This window comes from Chaetura pelagica, unplaced genomic scaffold, assembly GCF_000747805.2.
Source record: "Chaetura pelagica isolate M959 unplaced genomic scaffold, ChaPel_1.0 scaffold83, whole genome shotgun sequence".
NCBI lineage: Eukaryota > Metazoa > Chordata > Aves > Apodiformes > Apodidae > Chaetura > Chaetura pelagica.
The window spans coordinates 5,628,696-5,634,822 of NW_009952893.1; positions in this window are offsets into that span (position 1 = coordinate 5,628,696).

Here is a 6,127-nt window from a genome sequence, read left to right on the forward strand (position 1 = left end):
TGATGATGGAAGAATGTTGTGCTACTGTAGAGCTTGCTGGTCTGAGTTAAACACAGCCTAGCAAGTGAGCCAGGAGAGGGGTCCTTCTTGTGGTAATTCTTTACCCCGAAATTGTTCTACCATCTTTATCACAAACTTTTACTGCCAGTGTTTTTACTCCATCTGTTTCTGGAAATGGATGAATCGTGTTAGTCTTTTCTTGTCACAGGCCTAGGGATTTGTGGTTGTTTATTTTTGCTTGAGAAGAATAAATAAGCTGGGACAGTGTGGCTAGTAACATGCCAAGAGTTTAAACACGAGATGCATAATTTAATGCTTTCAATGTTTTTCTTCTCTGAGGATCATCATTGTTCAGAGTTCAGCAAGTAACTGCTTCTAAGATTATCCTCTGGTCTGCTTTCAGTGTCCTGTGTATTCATGCAGTCAGAAGTGTGTGGCTGTCCATCTTGTAGCTAGGAAGCATGGAACTGACACAACATATGGGATTTAGGTGTCTACCTAAATTTAGCAGTGAATGCATATGTGCACCAGCTCTCTAGTTTAAAATGATCTTTGCTCACAATAGACACTTACATTCTGGTGACTTTCTTTCTGAAATCTACTCCTTGTGCCCCTACATAAGAACTCTTGAATCTTCAGGATCAAAATTAGTATTTATAAGTATGTCCTGATTTAAGGACTTATTTGGCTCAGTTTGCCCCTCTGATCACAGTGTATAGTGCTGCTGGTGTTCTCACATGGGGACTTAAAAGGGACTTCAGTTGTGGAGGAACTTTCACTGACAAAACACAATAGAGATCAATTAAATATTTTGTGGGTTTCCCTTTAAAACAAATTTACTGAGGTTTGTGCAGTTGGCAACTTGCTTAATAGTAGCCTTTGAAAGACCTGCTGTGCCACAGAAGGTCTTTCTACTTGGGATTATCTGTTAATTCAGCCACTACCTCTGCTTATAAGTAACAAAACCTCACTGGGCCTTCATTTTGCTCAAAGACCATTATATTATGATAGAACAGTATGATATAGTATTGAATATAGTATTACTAATATAATATGCAGCATATTGAAGTGTCTTCACAGCAGCAGCCTTATGTCTATAGACATTGTTGCTCCTTTGAAGTTGTGTAACATGGTCAGTGTGTTGTTCTGTATTGTTTATTTGTGCTAATTTGTGAAGTGCTGAGGAATTAGTTGCACAATCTCTGAAGGTATCAGGTGGTGTTCAGCTCTGAGACTCTTGAGGACTTAATGATTTTGAGTAGAACAAAGGAAAGGTTGCTCTCCTGTTCTGCACTGAGAATTCATGAAACTGCTCCCTGACCATGAAAAGGAAACAGAATTAATAATCTCCTCCTCAGACTAGCTAATAGCTCTGTTAACAAATAACAAGCTAGATTTATATTTATATACTATTGCTACTCTACAGATAAACAGAGCTTTGCAGTCTTACAGAGGAGACTTGTGGGTTTTATCTTTTCTTCATTTTTCCCCTCCAAAGAAGAGAGTTGATGCAGAGGCAGCATTTATATTTTAAATTTTTTAAATTTTAAATGTATGCTACTACACTTTGTTGTTTGGAAAATGACGTATGATATTAATATCAAAGAGCACACAGCAATGCATGTACCCAGGGGACAGAGGCTAAGCTTTGGTGTGTAAAGTTAATTTGATAATTTCCTGACTTGTGCTTGGCTGATGCTAATGCATTCGCTTTCTCATAAAGTTAGTATTTACAGAGAGCATGTACAAACATAGTTGATATTTAATTAAATTTTTGTTTTAATTATTTTGTATTCTAGTGCCTCTGTTTCTACTGAAATCCTGTTGGTGCAATCAATTCATGTTAAAAAATGTAAATATCTTACTTTTCTTTATCCATTAGGAGATCTAACCCTTGCTTATAGCCTCCAGACTTACTAAACTAGAGTAAATAAAGGCATTTCAATGGCCATATGAAAGCTGCTTGTTTGCATGCATTTGGGGGTGGCAGCAGTGTAACCATTTTGAGATACCAGCAACTGTGGTGATTTTAGCAAGACAGCCTTTTGTTAATAATCTTTTAAAACTAAAACAGACTTGACTTTTGGGCAAAGACAGACACTGATAGTTTCTTTTGGTGCTATATGACACCCAGTATGTTTTGTATGTTTTTACCAATTTTACATCCTATTTCTGCCAGTTCAGCAATGAGCCAGCCAGAACCACTCTATGGTTTTAATGCTGCAATAGCTATTGGTATGGTTATTGCATGCCCTCTATTCCCTCCTTCAGTTATAGGATGGAATTTCCAGTAGAAATGAAGGCTCAGGCTTCATTTTCTATCTTGTCTGCATCAAAAGCTATGATTCAGATGGTAAGGGTTAGTTCTTGCAAATGGCTGAGGGGGAAGAGAAAGGTGTAAGTAAATGTTTTCCTTTTGAATTGTAGCATGCATGAGTCCCTCCCTAGCACTCAGCCTCTCCTACCTTTCACAATGATGTTCTTTCTTAACTCCATACTTAAGCATGTGATTTGTTAAGTTGAGCAGTGGATTGAAATGCTTGGTGGCACTGCAAACCTGAAAAAGCAACTTAGCTTCTACACACATTCAAAAAAACCGGTTGGATTTGTTTCAAAGCAGAAATGGTTAACTGGGAAAACACAGACCAGCACCACAGGCTCTCTACGTGCAAGTGCTTTAATGACCCCTAACTTTTAAAAATTTGTCAGACATAAAAGCAGTACTAATCCGATTAGTAACTGTGATTGAGTAAATCTACTGTAAAAATGGACCGTGCCCTGTTTTGAACATGATACCATGCTGGTCATTTGAGAACTGCCACCGTGAAACATAAAAGTCTCTTTGATGGAATATTTATTTTATGAGTTTAAAAAAAAAGGGATAATATAGTATTGTTTGTTTTCAAAATCACTTGTAAAATTTTATTAGCCAAGGAGCCAATATTCTAAACATTCAAGAAAAGTCTTGTGCTGTGCAGAAAGAGAGAGATGAAAGCTCATCAGAGAGGAAATCAAGTGGTTAAGTCAAAAAATTGCTCAGTCTACTTCCTTTAACTGCAGCAGTCTGTAAGAAATAAAAGGAAGACAAGTATTTTGGAAAACCAGATTTGCTAAGTTGAAAAAGTCAGCACTCTGTTGTGTGGCCTTGGAAACTCTCATTGAGCTTTCTATCTGCCCTCCAGAGTCTTTCTGCATGTCACTTTGGCAGTCACAGCTACTAATTTTAAAGCAGAGCAGCATCTTCATTCCTTAGGGCTCACATGCACTGCAATTAGTCTTATTATGAAATGCCAAAAAATCTCTGGCAGCTAAAATAAAGTCCAGGGAAATGTCCACACCACTGATGAATGAGTTCCTTGAAAAGAAGTAGGGGTGACCACGAGCCACGACATGTGGATCTTGATCCAGGTCTGGAAGACCTGAGGCTTGTGTTTTGGCTAGGTCCACTATATATATAGAAGGAGATCAGCAGCAGCATTTGTATCGAGATTTCATTAATTGTTTATTTTATGTGCATGCACATGTATGCATATGCACAGTTTACAACTGTTATCCAAACTTCAAATAGAACAATAAATAGTATTGCATATAAAACTTCTCGGTTTTCATTCGCCCACATGTAGCAGTATTTCCTTTCTGGTCAGTGTCTAAGAGGCTGACTTGAGTCAGGAATGTTTGACCAGCCTCTCTTGCTCTAACTCTAAAGTTCTATTTACCTAATTAAATATTAGCTCAAGCTCTTTGCATGGAGGAACACGCCAACTAGTGAGAAAGAAAAAACATGCTTTCCTAAGCCACAAAGTGCACTTTTCAGACATGAAATGCAATATATCACCCAAGTTGAAAAAGTTTTCATTTTTTAAAGCTTGTATGAAGGGCTTTCATTTTGTTTGCCAAAGTGAAAAAAATAAATAAATAAAAAGGAAAAAGGTAGTTTTTAAGATATATGGAAAACTTAATTTGTCCTGTAACAAGTCTCTCACTTGGTCAATTTGTCTGCATTTTTGTACAATGGAAACATTTTAGACCTGTGGAGGAGGCTGTCAGGACATTTCTCCTGCTTTTCTCTCCACGTCACAGCATTTGGATTTGCAGGGGTCTGGAGCCCAGATCTCTCCCTGCTCCCACAGTCCTGGATCTGCACCTTTCAGTGCCCAGGGAAGTTTCCAAACCACCATGATGGGATGAAGGGATTCCCATTGGGAATTGAGGATGGAGCCATGGAGGAGCTGTGGTGATGCTGAGGGAGCTGTGCCAGCAGGGCATCTAGAGAGGTCCACACACAGAAGGTGACCGAGGGGTACTGGGCAGGGGGAATTACAGACCCCATCACCCACAGCCATGTTACTGCTCCCTCTCTTTGGGAAGCTGGCTTCAAACTGCACCCATGCCTGCAGAAAATCATTTGCTGCTGGATCCAGACAGCTATTGAGCATGTGTAAGAGAAATCCCAGGTGCAATGTCAGGCCTGTTGAGAAGGGAAGAAGGGGAAGCCCTGAGTGCTGCCAGTGCTCACAAGGGGGGCTTTAAACTCCAGATGTGGGACAACCCTCTGCAATGAGTCTACTGAACACTCACTGCTAAATCTGCATTTCTTTGAACAAAGTTCCCGGACTTCCAACTTAAAAATATTGTTGAAACAACATTTTAAAATTATTCATTTGTAATAAATATAGTCAATTCAAAACTTCCCCTCCATAGGCTGTGCTTTGCTCATTGAGAAGGAGAAAGAAAAATGGACATTTTCAACCATTTAAACCTATGATTCGAACTCTACATTTGTACATATGTACATGTTTTTGAGCATGTATAGATACATACATATATTTTAAATATCTTTTCAAAAAGCATACCTACTAATAAGGACTGATCTGTGAAAATTAAATAAGAGGCTAAAGAATATTTCATCTAGGCTAGAGAAAAGTTACTAAAGGCTAAATACTAGTTTTCTTTGTTCCAAACCCCTGGTTCCAGCCCCCAAAACCTGCCATTTGTGGCATACATTTTTTCTAGTTTGAATCTTAACCGCATTTTTGCCAACAGTTCAACATCTGCAGACTCTTAAAGACAAAAATAACTGTGTCCCCAAAGTGATTTATTTTAATAATTTTCCTCATCAGATCTTGTTGTTAATAGAGGCACTGTAGAGATCCTCAGCTTATGAAGTAAGATAAAAATGTAATTTCCTAGGACTGAAAGAATGGGTTATGAAAAGACAGATTAGTGCCTGAAAGGGACTTCACGCTGCTCCTCAAGACCATGGATAAAAACCTAGTACAATAACTTTATTTTAAATATCAAATGATTCACTATGCATAAAAAGCCAAGGGAAACAGTGACCATAGCACACATCTATTGAGATTCTAAACTGAATATTTGGTCTTCAGATAGTTAAATTATTACATATATTCTCTATCAAGCAGTTATACACATGAAGAAGGACAAGGAGTAATAAATGTATAGTATTTTAATGCATGCTAACTACAGTGGAGTAAAGTCTGGTAATCTGAAGGTGCCTGCAAAATAGTCCTAGTAATATCTGATATTCCTGAAACATTATGTCCTAACAAAAACTGACAGAAATTAGATCTGTTAAAACACAACATGGATTTTCTCACCAACATTTTACATCCTGACACAAACTGAACTTGATCCACTACTCCTTTACACTTCCAGAATATTCTATTTCAGTATATTTCAAAATCAGACTGCTTGCTAGAAAAAGCCTGTTTGTATTGAAAAATAGGGATTGCGAATTTTAATTCTTCTGAATGAGGAAATGCCAAATGTACAGTGTCCCAGGCTGCCTTTTAAGGATGATGCTGTGTGTAGAGTGAGCCGTGAGCAACTCTTTGTTTCATTTCCAAACAGTTTTATAAATAGAGCTCACTTACGATCTCATAAACTTCATTCTATCCTGAGGCCTTTCTGCATAGCTTCATTTACACGCACACAAATTGAGCATTTAAGAGGTTTACTTTAGTTTGATAATGATCTATTAGGACTGATTATAAAAATAATAAATAAATCAGGTATCTAGTGCAAATATTCTTTCACTTAACACATCACCTCATTTCACTGCAATCTCATTTCTGGATGGTGTATCAAGTTCATAATGTTATTCTGG